The 16,765-nt window shown below is 44.2% G+C and overlaps 1 long non-coding RNA gene across 2 annotated transcripts; it reads left to right on the forward strand.

Moving 5' to 3' along the window:
* Positions 1 to 757: 757 nt before the first annotated feature.
* LOC123460021 lies at positions 758 to 9,484 on the forward strand. 2 transcript variants are annotated; one of them, XR_006636733.1, is made up of 3 exons: positions 758 to 794; positions 1,472 to 1,586; positions 9,397 to 9,484. It is a non-coding gene; the product is annotated as an uncharacterized LOC123460021 (long non-coding RNA). The 2 variants fall into 2 exon arrangements; XR_006636734.1 differs by lacking the exon at positions 9,397 to 9,484 and adding an exon at positions 7,815 to 7,905.
* Positions 9,485 to 16,765: the final 7,281 nt, after the last annotated feature.

Here is a 16,765-nt window from a genome sequence, read left to right on the forward strand (position 1 = left end):
AGATTCCCAAGTACTCATGTAAAGCCAGATGCACAAAGTGGTGTATATGTCTGAAGTTTATTTACTGTGGGATTCTCATTCTCTCTGTGTGTCTATTTATTTCAAATAAAATAAACATACTTAAAATGTGTTAATTGGAAATAGGAAGCTGGAAGCAGGAAAAAAAAAAAAATCAGAATTCTGCTCTGGCCTTCACCTGGGGCTGAAAGGCTCTAAAGGACTTTTCCAGGCTTCTTTTGTTTATTGTTTTACATATATGAGCATGTGATGCATTCTTCTGTACTATATTTTTTGAACTGATTTTTTAACATTCTCTATGCTCCAGCTTAGAAGCTTCAGTCTGAGAATTCTATGGATGGTCATATTTCTTCCTCGATCCACACTATGTTCTGGGCCCTGATTAATTAAGTACTCTACTACATCTGTGCACCTTCCTGTATTGCTCTCCAGAGACATGTCAGCATAAGTCTTGTGCCCTGTACATAATCAACGAACTCCTCAGGGAGGAAGCATGTCTGTGCATCTTGTTCACCCCGCAGCCAGAGCAGCAAATGAACAGCTATTCCATTGTTCTTGACCAACTTCACTTGTCTGTCCCCCAACTTCTATGTGAGCATTTCCCTTTCATAGCTGAGGAGATCATCGAATATATTGCTTCAAATCAAGACACGTTCAAAGGTGAACATGTGGTGGTGTTGATAACACTGTGGGCATCAAGCATAAACAGGAAATGCCTGGAGCAAACCCAGAGTAAGGTCCTACCACCTGTGCCCTTCCTAGTGAAGAGAAAAACAGTAAGTTTACTTATCATGTCCGCAGCTCTAAAAGCTACATATGAAATTTAAAAAGCATTCAATAAACATACTCACATCACAGTATTTGGTGAGTTGACCCCAGTCTCAGCCCTGGATCATGACTTCTTTTCCTTTATTTTCTCCCTGGGCTTCTCCCACACCAAGAAAGGATTAGTATGTATAGACAAACTGGCTGTTGTTCTGAATTTTGTTCATTTATTCTCCCCCAAATTAGCTGCCTCTTAGGTGTCCTCTTCTTAGGAGGTCCAGGCCTTCCTAAGAAAGGAATTTTGTGCCCCCACATACCTACATGGAATATGGCCTAGAAAGTGGAACCCCAGCTGTGGATGATCGTGGCAATGCCTCATGCTGTGGGGAGGGGGACAACTGGAAGATGCCAGAGTGGTGCCCTCTTACGTGTGGGGCCTTGGCAGGGCTTTCCTTGCCTAGAATTATAGATTGAATTACATTCTCCCCAACTTCACTGGGTGAAGTTATAGCCCCCAAGATGACTGTGTTTGGAGATAGAACCTTAATGAGGTAACTGATATTAAATGTCACAGGGTGGGGTCCCCATACCAGGGGACTAATGTCCTAAAGAGAAAGGAACACCAGCGATGATGATCTGATGATCTCTCTCTCTCTCTCTCTCTTTCGCTCTTTCTTTCTTCCTCCAGAATAAAAGGCCACACGAGGACACACACAAGGAAAAGACAAGTGAGCATCTCATTGCCAGCACGCTGATCTTAGGCTTCCATCTTTCAACACTGTAGAAAAGTAAACATCTGTTATGTAAGTCCTCTCAGTCTGTTGTCCCTTGTCATAGCAGCCTGAGTCCACTAATGCACCTGGGAGTGAGTGTGACGCTGGGCAGAGGGACTCAGTCTTAGGCATGCGCTCTGCCTTCCACATGCTGTAAAGCTGAGAGAATAGGTCCAGGAGATTAACAAAAGGGGAGTGGGGACATAAGAGAGCAATCTGATGGTGTCACACATGGAGCCTTGTCAGGAAGATCAGGCCCCATGGGCATTGCTCATTAGTTCCTGCATTTACTTAACTAGGGTGTATTAAATTCCTACTTGAGCCAGACATTGTGCTAGGCCTTGGAAACACAGTTTTAAGGTGATAGGAAAGGCCCCTGGATTCCTTCTTAGCAGGATGTCTGGGTGTTACTGGTAGGATGGTCCCCTAAATCCTAACAAGACAGACAAACTACAGTCTTTGGGGAAAACTCGCTGGCCCATGGATTTCCTCTACCTCATTCTCCATATGTTCTTCATCTCCGAGGGTGACCCAGGCAGGGAGGGAGCTTGGTTGCCTTGGTGATCACTTCTCCCCTGACACCTCATACAGTTGCTAGAGGAAGGGTGTGCTAAGCCCTTCCAGATTCTGAGTTCAGCTGAGTCCCAGATGTGGCAGGGTTGGTGGGGGGGGGTGGTCGCTGGGATTGGGAGGTCACTGAGAGGTGAGCCCTGTAGCCCTCATTTCTGTGTGCAAAGAGGTTGGGTCAGTGCAGCGACTTCAGGATGGTCAGCTTGCTGAAAGTCCTGAGTGCTCATATGAGCCTCCAGCTTCCCAACCTCTCAGTCACCAGAGTAGAAAATTCTTGGGTTCTCAGGCTTCTTAATACAACTGAGATTAACCTTGATTTTCACCAGCACAAGAGGGATGTCTAACATTTTTGTTTTCGCCTAAACAAAGAAAGGGAAACCTTTGTTTCCCCTCTTCCTCTGCACACCTTCTCAAGCAAAGTGTGCAATTTCTTGGACTCAGCTCAGTGTCCTGGCTGGTGTTGTTCTGAATCAACATCTCAGGTAATGTGATTCCCAGGGCTGCATCGTGAATTCCATCTGATTAACACCCATCACCCTGCAGACATTTTTTAATCTCTTTATTTTTTGTTCAGCAAGAAAATTTCTCCCATCCTACATATTTAGTCAAAGCTATAACTGTACCAGTTGCCCCGACCCCCCACCTGCCTGGAGGCTTTCATGGAGTAGAAATTTGGAGGCAAAGAATCTAAAAAAAAAAAAAAAAGAAGAAGAAGAAAACAATTTCACCTCCTACTTCTAAGTGAGACAATAAAGGAACAATATGTCCAACTCATGGCTTGACCAGAAGATTAGATTTCAAAAGATTCTGGATATTTCTTTGAATTTCTTCTCTGTGGAAAATTTAAGCAAGCAAACTTCCAAATTAAGTTGATTTGAGGAGGAAAGAAAAGAAGTAAAGCTTCTGAAATATTAAAGGAATCTCATGTTTCTACACCTAGTTTGAACTGGCAGGGGGAGCAGGAACCTGGATGGTGAACGGTGTGGTCAGCCCCTGAGTTCATTTCTCTCTCTCTCTCTCTCTCTCTCTCTTTCTTTCTTCTTTCTTGTTTTCTTGTTTTTGTTTTTGAGGTAGGGTTTCACTCTAGCCCAGGTTGTTTGCCCATCTTCCTTTGTTCCTTAAGTCCAGCTCTAATTGCCTTCTGAAAATCGGAAAGGATGAGTGGAAGGGAGACTTGAAAACACAGCCAATTCTCCACAAATAGAGGCCAACATTGGAGGAATGCAATATCTTAACTGACTTGACTGAAAGACGTTTTCCACTTTCCCCAGGATGTTTTCACATGCCCGTGCTTGCCAATGCTGCCCTGATGTATGCCTGCTCAAAGGGGCTCCCAATCTTCCAGTTGTATGTTCTTGGAGAGCCTTAGGCCCCAGAATTCAGCCTGAATTTCTACCCACCCCCTTGGACCTAAAATTAGCCTGTCTCCCAGTATGCACTGCCTGATTCTCCTCGGCTGTTCACCCACTCATTGGGTGGGGTTCTTGGCTGGTGACACTGGAAACCTGTAGGGCAGGAGGTAGAATGGCCCCAAACAGCCTCCGCAAGTTCCTAAGGGGACCAAGCAATGCAAAGTGTGTGGTGAATAGGAGCTTCTGTCACTGGGACACTACCTTGTCCTGACTTGGCTGGGGCACGCTGGCCCTCTATCCCTTTCAAGCCTTTAAAACCTCTAAAAGTACTTCTCCACAGAGACCTTGAGGAACAAAGGGGATAAGAAAAGTGTGAGACTCTCATAATTGAAATGTAGTCACTCTCAAAATATATGACATATATCATTGCTGGGGATCTACCCAGATGGCAAGACTGAGCACGTACTGTGAGGCACCAGGCTAGGCAGAAAATAAACAGAAAAGAGAAGAGCTGATCTCTCGTGAACTTTTGTGGCATTTTGCAATAAAAATATCTAAGGAAGCTATTTCACTTCAGAAAGACTGGCAAGTCTTGACTTTTTAAACTTGGATGTCATATATATTTTTTTATCTTTTGTGCTTAGGGTCTCAACATTTTATTCTCACCTGCCCATCATGGAAACAGCACGGGGTCAGAGGTCCTTACACTTCAGTGTCCTAGCTGAACACATGACCTTGACCATGTCACATAACTTCTCTTAGTTGCTCTTTACATAGGATAAAATTTGTCCTCCATGGTTTATACCCATTCAGCCTTAAAGAGCCCATGACCTATGACCTTATGGCAACATATATTTCTATATGGGAATCAGCTTAGGTTTAAAAGTTCTAGAAGACTGTTACTGTCTTGCTGGAAGCCTAACTGGAGGGGCGGAATTGGAACTCCAGAGACTTCTTGCTGGTTCGAATGATTATACTTGGAGATTTGTCAATGCCTAGAGTCGTTTGTTAGACTTGAAGCTACAGAATTTGATGTCTGCTCTGGTTGTTTTAAATCTTGTACTGGCTGAATGTTTCTTTGCTATGCCCAGTGCCATCTTTTGCTGTGTGTTTATTCTGTGTCATTATGGTTTTTTGGGAGATTTTTTGGTATTATGGCTCAGTTAAAAAAAGATCTTGAATTCCAGGTCAGCCTGAGCCAGAGTGAGACCCTGCCTCAAAAAAACCAAAAAAAAAAAAAAAAAAAAAAAAAAGATCTTGGACTATGGGGATGTTTTGAACATCATTGGAATTGATAAAAACTATGGGGACTATAAAAGTTGTATGAATACATTGCATTTTACATCATGTATGGTTATCAGTTTATTGGGGCCAGGGGTGGAATGTGGTGGTTTGATTCAGGTGTGCCCCATAAACTTAGGTATTCTGAATGCTAGTCTCCCCAGCTGATGGCAATTGGAAATTAATGCCTCCTGGAGGCAGTATATTTTGGGGGTCAAGTTATGGCGTTATAGCCAGTGTCTCCTTGCCAGTGTTTGGCACACTCCCCTGTTGCTATGGTCCACCTTATGTTGGCCAGGGGATGATGTCCACCCTCTACTCATGCCATCGTTTTCCCTGCCATCGTGGAGCTTCCCCTTGAGTCTATAAGCCAAATTAAATCTTCTTTTTCCCCCAAAAGCTGATCTTGGTCGGGTGATTTCTGCCAGCAGTGTGAACCTGACTGCAACAGTGAAGTTGTTTGCTTGGCAGGGATGATGCTCTGACATGCGTCTCCGAGTGGCACGCTGGATGTATGACTGTAGATTAGAGTGGGGGTGGGTACACCCCCTTCTTGAGATAAAGCGTTCTCTGGACCCCCAATGCTTCAGACAAGATACAATACCTAAAGGCACCATCTTGTTCTGAGAAGCGAGGCTGCTGGAAACATGCTGGCCCCACAGTTACACAGTGGACAGAATGCGCGCGTTCTGTTCTCTCCACTGAGGAAATCCAACAGCCTTTCTCTAATCCGCAGGCCTCCAGGGAAATCCTGGCAGGGGCCTGCCTGGGTGGTGACCTCTTAGACAATGTAGCAAGTCCCACCCGCAGGTAATCTCTAGGGAACCCCTGGCTTTGGTGCCTTGTGACTTCAGTAAATCCAGGGTTCACTAGCCAGGAGGGTGATTTCCAAGGAATTAACCATAGTCTTATGTCAACCAGTGCCCTCGATCGATCTTCAGTTCTGCCTGTGGTGGGGCATGGGACCTCCAGGGGAGAAAGTCAGCAGTGTCCTCAAGCCTTCAGGAGAGGACCTGGCAGTTTCCATCGAGAGCATCCTATGAGATTTAGAGGAGGTGGGACGCTGGTAAAAGGGGGAGGAATGTAGCTTAATAGGCTTGGGGTTAAAGAGTTGGCTCTCCACAGGAAAAAGCAAACTGATTAGATTCTTAAATGCTGGAGGTCACAAGCCCTGTCTACAACCTCAGCGGGTGGTCTGGCTATTGTGCAAATGACCCTTGAGTGGCAGGAGAAAGCTGTGGTCCTGGTTTCCCAGCTGAGCTACTCCAGCAGTTCCCTAGAGCAGGAAATAGCCACAGATTTAGCTGGGTCCCCCAGCATGCACAGGGAAGTGTGGTGATGGAACCTTGGGGTGGAGTGGGGTAAGGTGCACACACAGGCTGGCTACCCAGAAGCCTCTAAGCTGCTCACACTTCCCCTTCCTCGACTCACCCTCCCCTCAAAGGCCACCAGAACAAGCACCTTCTCCAGAACATTCTTTTAAAAAAAGATTTATTTTTATTTGTTTATTAGAGAATGAGATAGAGAATGGGTGCAGTAGGGCCTTTAGCCACTGCAAACGAACTCCAGACGCATGTATCACCATGTGCGTCTGGCTTATGTGGGACCTGGAGAATTGAACCCGGATCCTCAGGCTTCTCAGGCAAGCCCTTTAACCGCTCAGCCATCTCTCCAGCCCTAGAAAATTCTTTGAATCCTACCCTTCCTATTTGGAGACAGCTTTTCTGGTTTTTGCCTGAGAGGAAAGGGGAAGAGCACACCTTGTGGCCTTTTCTCTCCTTTCTTGCCCCACCCCCTCCCACTTCCCACCAGAAAGCAGTTGGCAGAAGGAAGGGAAGAAAGCCAGGCCTGCTTCCAGGCCAGAGGAATGTGGTCTTCACATCACCTAACCCCACCCCTTACCATTCCAGCAACCTCCTCACTAGGAGCTGCAAAGCACCTTCCTGAAATGAGCTTTGCTTGCTAGAAGTCATCAGAAAACAAGAATGGAGCTGGAGAGATGGCTGAGCGGTTAAGGCACTTGTCTGAGTAGCCTAAGGAACCAGGTTCAAATTCCCTAGGACCCACATAAGCCAGATGCACAAGGTGGTGCTTGCATGTGGTGTTCATTTGCAGCGCCATTCTCTCTTCTCTCTCTGATAAATAAATAAAATAGTAAAAACAACAACAACAACAAAACAACCCACAACAATACAAAAAGAAAAATACAAAAAAAAAAAAACCCACAAAAAACAAAAACAAGAACACTGTCCCCTGATAACTATCCTGGAAAGCCCTGAGGGCAGTTAGAGAGATCATGGACTTTCTCTCTGGGTAGTACTGGGACCCTTGAATTACACTGCCTAGAGTTTAATAGCACTTAGTCCTGAGGGCAACAAATTAGCTGTAGAAGTTCTTTCACCTCCCTGACCAATCTTTACCTGCCAGCCTGTGGAGCTGTCTGATACAACTTCGCATGTGGCCCACGCTGGCCTCGAAGGGCCTATGGAGCTGCAGACGGTCTTAAACTGCTGGTCCTCTCACCTCTCCCTCCCAAGTGCCAGAATGACAGGCTTGCCCAGCAGTGTGCCCAGCAGGCCTGGGTTTTTCTGTCTATGGAGCTCGACATTTATAGAGTCTGGGGGCGTGGCCCCCTTGCATTTCGTTGGTAACCTACATATTCCAGACCATCCAAGGCTAAGGACAAAAATGGAATTCCAAAACCGGAGCTCAAAAACACACTTTTGTTCTGTAGAACTATATAAGCCTACGCTCAGATTTCTTCTACGTACTCTTGAGCTGCTGATTCCCTTTGGTGTCCCATCCGTAGCTCCCGAGATGGTCTCATGCTGCTATGGTTTGCGTTTTACATGTCCCTTAAAGGCTGGTTACTTGCTTGTGTGTTGTCTAGAGGTGGTGGAAACTAGCAGGTGGCACTTAGTGGAAGAAATTTGGGTCATTGGAAGATTAACCTTTATGGAGATATTGGGACCTTGGTCCCTTCCTTTCGTTTTCTTTCATGTCCTGGCCTCCATGAGTTGAGTAGTTGTTTTTTGTTTTTTGTTTTTCTTCCCAGCATGCACTCCTCACCCTGATTCTTTGCCTTGCCATGGGCTGAAAACTACACGGCCAGCTAACCATGAATGCAAAGCTCTGAAGCCGTCAGCCTCAGGCAGCTTTCCTCCTCATAAGCTGTTTGTCTTGGAGGTTCTGTCACAGTGATTGGAAGGTGACTGACACGTGCGTGCTCTGTGTAGCATCTGGTACTTTTGTACTGTCCTGCCTGGCTCATTTAGGACTGCTCTGTCACACAACATTTTCTCTATGGAATTCTGTGTGTGCCAGTGTTTAATGCCAAGGTTATTGATGTCCATGTAGGACAACCTTATCAATTACTATAGAAAATTTTGGCACCAGTCCTGCAAATAGTCTGCATGCTAATATCCCAGCCATTTTATATTCACTTTGCTCTCCTGCAGGCCCTACAAATTACAGTGATTGGCATAAAAGAGATAAAAATCTTCCTTTTCCTCTAGAAGGAGGTGTCCCCATGTGCCAGAAGCAAACACATGTTTCTGACACTAATGTCACTGATCACTGATCTGTGGTTCATTGTATTACTAAATACCTGGCACCATGCCCCTATCCATTCTCTATATAATCCATATTTCTTCCGAAGCCCAGCACCCACACAATTCTAACTCAAGCTGAATCTGACTCAGAATTACCACCATAGTGTTAGCTATGTGTTCAGGTTTGAATCCTGGATTCTTTGCTTGATTATTCTCAGCTGTCATTTCCTCATCTGGAAAAATAGACAAAAAATGGATCCTATGCCCCAGATCTGTATTAAAGACTGAGTGCAACTTAACCTAGAGTTTATGATAAAGTCAGTAAATAGTTGTTAGCTACTCTATCTGCTGTTACTTATTTAATTGTTATCACTTTTTCTTCTTTTTCTTCTCTAGCATGTGCATATGTGGGGGGAAACCAGAGGTCAATATCTAGTTTCTTCCTTAATCACCTTCCATCCTTATTATTCTTTTTTTAATAAAAAATCATTTATATGCTGGGCATGGTGGTGCACATCTTTAATCCCAGCACTCAGGAGGCAGAGGTAGGAGGATTGCTGTGAATTTGATTGCTGTGAACCTGGGATACATAGTGAATTTCAGGTTAGCCTGAGCTAGAGTGAGACTCTACCTCAAAAAAAAAAAAAATCATTTATTTATTTGCAAGCAGAGAGAAAGAAAGAGAGAGAAGGAGAGAGATAAGAGAGATAGACAAAGAGAATGGGTGTGTCAGGGCCTCCAGCTACTGCAAATGAACTCCAGATGCATGTACCATTTTGTGCATCTGGCTTTATGTGGGTCCTGGGGAATCAAACTCTGGTTGTTAGGCTTTGCAGGCCAGTGCCTTAACCACTGAACAATCTCTCCAGCCCTTCCTCTTTATTATCTTTTGACAAGGCCTCTCACTGAATTGAGGGCTCACCTACTTGACTAAAGTAACAAGCCAATAATCACCAGTGCCACCATGCCTGGCATTTTATGTGAGTTCTGAGGATCAAACTTGGGTCTTGCTGTTTGCACAGCACCACTTGATCCACTAAGCCATCTCCCTAAACCTTTTATTTTATTTTTACATTAAATAAGCAGAAGCAGAAGTCGACAGAGGAAGTGACTGACCCAAGATTACACAGCCCAGTGAGAGGCACAGCTAAGATCATCCATCTCCGGGCACCAAGCTGACAGGTGAGTCCACTGAATCACATAGCCTTCTCATATCTACACAGAGACAAGCTTCTCCCTAAACTGTATTTGCTTGGCTGCTTTTTGTATTCAGCACCACTGGTGAGGGCTTCCTCCAGCTTAAAGGGCTTGGAAGACAGAGACTTCCAAAAGGAGAGGCGTTTTGCCAATATGGTACCACCAGTTCTGGGCAGAGCTGGAGCTAAAATCAAGTCTTGTGCCAGGTTTTATGTGGTCCTGATTTGAACTACTTCCCCATGGCTCCAGTGTCAGGCCTTTAGAAGAGACATATTTTCCTCTGGTCCTTCTCACACAAGAATAGCCCAGGCTGGACACTAGACACAGGTAACTTAGGTGTCACCCAGGAAACCCCAGTGTTTGGTTCTTCTGCCTTTGAATTCGAGGTAGCAAGGCCTTGATAAAAGAAAAAAGCAGTGGTTTTTAGTAAGCTACTCTTTTAGTAAAATAGGTGATGCTCCCATGGTGGTGATTTCAAGGAGGCTGGCTAATTTTCTGTACTAGCGATCTACATGGCATTATAGGGTACACCAAAAGTTAATGACTTATACAACAAACTTTCTTTTTTTTTTTTTTGTTTTTTTTTTTTGTTTTTTGAGGTAGGGTCTCACTCTGGTCCAGGCTGACCTGGAATTAACTCTGTAGTCTCAGGGTGGCCTTGAACTTATGGCGATCCTCCTACCTCTGCCTCCCGAGTGCTGGGATTAAAGGCGTGCGCTACCACGCCCGGCCCTACAACAAACTTTCTTATGTCACTTTCTGTGGGTCATTACTGTCAGGGCTTCTAAGGAGGGTGATTCGGGCTCAGGGTCTTGCATGAAACGGCAGTGAAGATGTTGGCTGGGTCTCTGGTCACCAGCAGGCATGCTAGGTCTAAAGGAGGCACACTGTGGATTAGGAGGCAAAGGTGTACATGGCTTGATGTCCCATGGGAGGACTCATTAGGAAAAACACCAAGGAAGAAATCACATTGTCTTTTTATGACCTAGCTTCAGAAGCCACACAATGACATTTCTGCCACACTCCAGTCTCTAAGATCACCGATACTGGTTTCAGGCCACGCTTAATGGAAGACGAGTTAAGCCCTACCTCTTGAGGAGGGAATTTCTGGACTTATTTTAAAGCCATCAAGGGCTTTATCATTCCCCGAAGTGCCCATTTATTTGAAATAGTATCAACAATGAACCCAAGAGAAATAGGAAAATAACTCATTTTCGCTGTCCAAGGAATTGTAATTTGGGTTCCCTGTAAGTGTGTGAGATCGTACTGCCCGGGAGTCAGAGGCTCAGATTCTGCTTCACCCTATGCTCCCAGCATGCCACAGGCCTCAGACATGCCGGCCTCCTTCTGGGTTCTAGTTTCTTCACTTGGGGAATTAAACTTTTGCCTTTGAAAGAAACAGCACTAAAGAAACTACTTTCTGTCTGTGTCTCTCCATGTATAAAACAGTGAAATTGGAACCTCATCCATTCTTGCACAAAACAGTTAATTTAGCATGGATCATAAGCCTAAAACTACAAAACCCTTAGAAGAAAACTTAGGCATAAGATTCATAATATTGGATTTGGCAATGACTTATTGGGTATGACAGAAAATTACTAATAAGAAGGTAAAAGTAGACAAACAGAACTTCATGACAATTCAGCATATTTTTCTATTGAATGGTAATTATCAACAGAGTGAAAATCAACTCATAGAATGGAAGCAAATACTTGCAAACCATATTTCTGATAAAGGAACCCCTAGAACTCAGTAACATAGAAATAAATAACCCAATTAAAAATGAGCAAAGGACTTGAGGAGACATTTCTCCAAAGAGACATACCAAGAGCCATAAGTACATGGTGATGTCTTCAATATCACCAATCATTAAGTGGAACACAAGTCAAAACTACTATGAAATATCAGATGGGTGCCATCTCATGCTCATTGTTGTGGCTGCAATAAAAGCAAATGAACATGAAAATAAAACAAGTGTTTGTCAGGACATGGAGTAGTTAGAACCCGTGTATAGCATTGGTGAGAATGCAGATATAGAGCAACATGGTGGTTTCTCAAAAAGTGACAGTACAAATTAGCAAGGCATATCTATTCCACTTCTGGGCATATATCCCGTATTAGTGACTTTCTCATGGCTGTGACTAAGTACCTGATAGGGAGGAAGGGTTTCCTTCAGCTTCCAGGTCAAAGTCTCCATCCGTCCTGCTTGGGGAGTCATGGCAGCAAGAGCTTGAGGCAGCTGCTTACAGTCAGTCTACAGTGAGGAAACACGGAGCAATGAGTGCAGCTACCCAACTAGCTCTCCCCTTTAAATTCAGCCTGGGACCCCAACCCATGCAATAGTGCTATCTACATCTAGGGTGGGACCTCTTACCTCAGTTAACCTAATCTAGAAGATTTCTTAGCGTGAGTCTCATATATGTGTTTATATGGTGATTCTAAATATTGTCAAGTTAAAAAACCAGTGATTAACCCTCCCCTTTATCAACTTGACATTCAAACATAACCTTCCCCATTTGCTTCTGGTCATGAAGTTCATTGCATTCAATTCTAAAGGCGCCCATAGTATTTATGAAAACAAATACGAGTCTGCTCAAAAGCATATGTGCAGAGTCTCTCCTGACACTCAGGCAAATTCTTAACTGTGAGCTACTATAACATCAATAAATAAATAAATAAATAAAGTTCTATACTTTCAACATGCATCAGTACAGGGTTAACATTCCCAATCCAAAAAAGAAGGATGGGAGAAGAGTAAAGGACAATCAAATCAAAACAAACTAAAACCAGAAGGGAAAACTAGAAATCTTATATACTCTGTGTCTGGTATCTGCAACTCCTAATGAAATCATCCAGACTCCAAAGGGGTTGGGCGGTCCCACCCCCAGCTCTGCTGCCTGAAGCACGCATAACCTCTCTCTTGGAGTAGCTCCACTCTGAATCAAAAACCTTCCTCAACAGATGTCCTGTGAATCTGGCATCTCTAAAGTCTCTATTGCACCTTACCGTCCACCTTCGTAGCTTCATGCAGTGCTCTCTCAAAGCCTCCTTGAAGTGATCCTGGCCCTGCTCTGCACTGCCTGATCGCAACAGCTCTCCGGAACTGAGGTTAACTATTCCACTCAACCTTGCAGCTTTCATGCCTACAAAACCTTTACCATGTGGATGACACCATCAGGTTCTGCTGTTGGCTCAAGATACAGCCTGGCCCCCTTGGACCACAGTGGCAATTGCTTCTGTCTGCCTGGCCATTTGTGTTCCAACTGGGAACACACGAAAATGTTTAAGATGGAACATTCTATGTTACATATATTTTACCACTGTGAAAATTTTCACTGGGGAAAAAAAGCAAAAACAATGAGGTTCCTGGACTCAGAGACTTTCAATGCCCTTTCTGCCTCTGACATCCTTCTTCTGATATCCTTTTTATCCCAACATTTTCTGTTATAATTTAGAGTTTAGATTCCATTTATGGTGAGCTCTTCTGTGATTATCCATCTATCTACCTAGTTGTCAGTAGTATATATACATGTATGTATCTGTAATATGTTTTTGCACATGTCTTGATGTTTCAAACTCCAATATAAATAAATCTTTCATGGTTCTTCAGTCTTCAGAGGGAAGGTGAGGATGTTTATGTTACAAGAACATATTTTATTTGCCCTCAGCAGCCAGAGCACAGCATGCTATTACTATAAATGGGGCATGATGGTATTTTGTTATGAAGTGCCTTTTGATGTAGGACAGCTACAGTCCAAAGACTTTCAGATACATTTCAGCCTACTGAAAACAAAACAAAACAAAACAAAACAAAACAAAAAAAAAACAAATGAGAGATCTTCTCATGGATGCAGGGTCTGCACACATTTCCAGGAACGGAGGGCAATGACTAAATTCAAACAGAGATACAATGTTTTAACAGTTATAGATGTGTCCATGGAGCATTGAACAAGGATTTTCTCCCTGTGTTCCTCATCCCTCGGGTCTGAAGCCCAGCATGATTCAATCAGTCTAGGAAACAGGAGTGAAATTCCCAAGTGTGTCTTTTCAGGATAATACACTGACCTTTCCAGTGATTCCCCAGATCGCTCCTTGCTATTCCTTAACCTGCAGTGTCTCAGCTTAGCTATCTATGAAGGTGCTCTCTATTTCTTCCCAAGTACTGCCTGCACAAAATGCTCATGGGAAACAACCTCTTTATTTTATTTTAAATATTTATTTATTTTGATTTTTTGAGGTAGAGTTTCATTCTAGCCCAGGCTGACCTGGAATTCACTATGTAGTCTCAGGGGGGCCTCGAACTCACAGTGATCCCCCTACCTCTGCCTCCTGAGTGCTGGGATTAGAGGCATGTGCCACCACACCCGGCTTTAATTTCTTTTTTTTTAATTTTCATTTTTTATTTGAGAGAAACAGAGAGAGAAAGAGGCAGAAAGCTAGAGAGAGAATGGGAGTGTCAGAGCCTCCAGACACATGTGCCACCTTGTACATCTGGCTTATGTGGGTCTTGGGGAATTGAGCCTCAAACTGGGGTCCTTAGGCTTCACAGGTAAGCGCTTAACTGCTAAGCCATCTCTCCAGTCCCAGAAACAACCTTTTAAAAGTACCAATCCTCTCTGCTTTGTCATTCCCTGAATACCAAGTGCTTCCTTAGTTTCTAGGTTCTCCTAGGAGTTCCATCCTAGATTACCATTGACACATGTCCAGAAGAGGGTATGGCTCCAGGTGTCCACAACATTGTCTTTAAAGTTGTAGGGTTCAATCACTCAGCTGCCTTCCTAAGAGTTAGAGGAGTAAATGGGGTAGAGGCATATTCTGGATACTTTGCCATGATTAAAAGAGCAACAGCTATATACTACTTTGCAACAAGTACATTAAATTCAGCCTCTCAAATCAATAAGCATTTATTACATTAGCCTCTATGGGTCAGGAGCCAGCATGACTTAGCTAGGTCCTTTGGCTGAGGGTCTCTTTGCAATGCTGCAATCAAGTTTTGGCAAGAGCTATGCTCATCTCAAATTTTGACTGGCCTAGGGGAAGGCTTGATTCCAAGTTCACCCACAGGGCTTTTGCCATGATTCAATTTCTTCTGCTATTATACACAGGGCCTCAATTCTTTGCTGGTTATTGGCTGGAGGCTTCTTTCCATTCCTTGATTCGAAGTTTTCCCTAGGGTATCTTGCAATTTTTCTCTGGGTTTCTACTCAAGTGGAAGAGAGAGCAAAAAATAAAGCAGATAATCCAAAGGTGACAGCACACCAATCTTGCCACACTCCATTGATGAGGAGCAAGTCACTTGGTCTGCCTCAGGACCAAGATCAGGTAATTGCATAAGGCCATGAATACTAAGAGGCTGCCTTCATTGGGAGCCATCTTTGGTGCTGCCGACCACAAAAGATAACAAAGTAAAGGACCACCCAGCATTAAATATGACACTTAACAGCAAAGGACAAGCCTTAAAGGAACTCTGCAGCCAAATACAATTTGTTGAGAGTAAAAGGCACAGAAAACAAAGTTATTTACTTTGCAAGGATACAAACCAACTCAAGCGTATATAACAATCACCCCATAATGTTGGTCTTCTGGGTGTGGTGTGTGGAAGAATTGAGAGCAAATTACTCTCTAAATCCAGAGTGGGGCCAAATCAGGGCCAAGTTGAGCTCTTTGCACAAAAAGAGGGAAAGTGAGACAACAAGATAAACAAACACGCTGGGTCCCCTGAATACTCAAACCCTTACAGAGCACTTTCACCAATATCCATGTCCAGGAATGCTTCCCACCCAGGTCACACTGGGGCAAAGTTACCTCAAAGGTTTAATTCTGAGTAAGTCTTTAAGTTTAGTATGCATAAGATGTACCCACGGGTTGGTCAATCACCCTGGAACTGAAGGGCTTTCCAATAGTAAAGCTTGTTAAGTTTACCACACACAGAGCATGTCGCTAGTATGGATGAATGCATTTTCGTTAGGAGGCTCTGATTAGGTGTATCTGAGGTAGATCAGAGTCCTGAGAGCCATTGAGATTTGGCCAGCTGAACTGCATTGAGACAACAGAAAGAATGCAGTCTTTTGAAGAGGCCTGGGTCCTCAAGGAGTGTCCTGTTCTTCGAAGTCTCCTTATTCCCCCCATCTGTGGATCAACAAATTGACACCATACCTGGTATTATGAAGTATAAAAAATGCAGAATAATGGTTATCCCATTTATCTGGTGATAACTTTACTCTCAGTCAGAGAATCTGCTTCTCTTTTTCAGACAGACACAGATTCTAAGGAGAGAAGCACCCCATCATACCTCCAAAGGGCCCCAGCTGAAACTAAGAATAATTGGCAAAACAAGCAAGGGTGCTGTTTTCTTGGTGAACCTGGTACCAGCACAAGAGTGAAGGGGATCCACACAGAGAACAATCAACTCCTACCAACTCAGATATCCAGAGACACAGAGGCTTCCAAGACGTCATCACTGAAGCAGACCTAAAACGAACCCAACATGGCTCAGGGAAATTTGTAGAAGAGGGGGCAGAAAGAACGTCAGAGCCACACGTTGGGTCATAATACACAGAGACATTTCCTCCTACCCATAACTGAGGGTGCTAACCCCACAATTCATGACCCATATACCCCAACAAGGAGGGGCCAGGGGGAAAGAGGAGGACTGGGAGGAGGCTAACAATGCCAACTTGAGTGTTTCCACTGAGTACAAAACTAATTTTAAAAATACAGGAGATAGGGCTGGAGAGATGGCTTAGCGGTTAAGCGCTTGCCTGTGAAGCCTAAGAACCCCAGTTCGAGGCTCGGTTCCCCAGGTCCCACATTAGCCAGATGCACAAGGGGGCGCACACATCTGGAGTTCGTTTGCAGAGGCTGGAAGCCCTGGCGTGCCCATTCTCTCTCTCTTCCTCTATCTGTCTTTCTCTCTGTGTCTGTCGCTCTCAAATAAATAAATTTAAAAAAAATGCAGGAGAGAGAGGGTCATTGAGTTTGCAATGCTGACTTGTGTTTTGGAAACAGCCATGGGCAGTGCAAAGCAGGTTTGCTGGATGCCTTCGTGGAGACCCAATGGAACCACGATGATGAACCATGGATTGCAATGGAGACCCAGTGGAGATGCCAGGACCACGAGATGGCTGCTAAGGAAAGTTGCCCCAATGAAGTTTTCTAGGACTGTGAGTAGCCTAGCTGGAGGGGCAGAATTGGAACGCCAGAGACTTGTTGCTGGTTAGAATTATTGGACTTGGAGATTTCTCACTGACTAGAGTTG

Source organism: Jaculus jaculus, chromosome 4 (assembly GCF_020740685.1).
Source record: "Jaculus jaculus isolate mJacJac1 chromosome 4, mJacJac1.mat.Y.cur, whole genome shotgun sequence".
Classification (NCBI taxonomy): Eukaryota; Metazoa; Chordata; class Mammalia; order Rodentia; family Dipodidae; genus Jaculus; species Jaculus jaculus.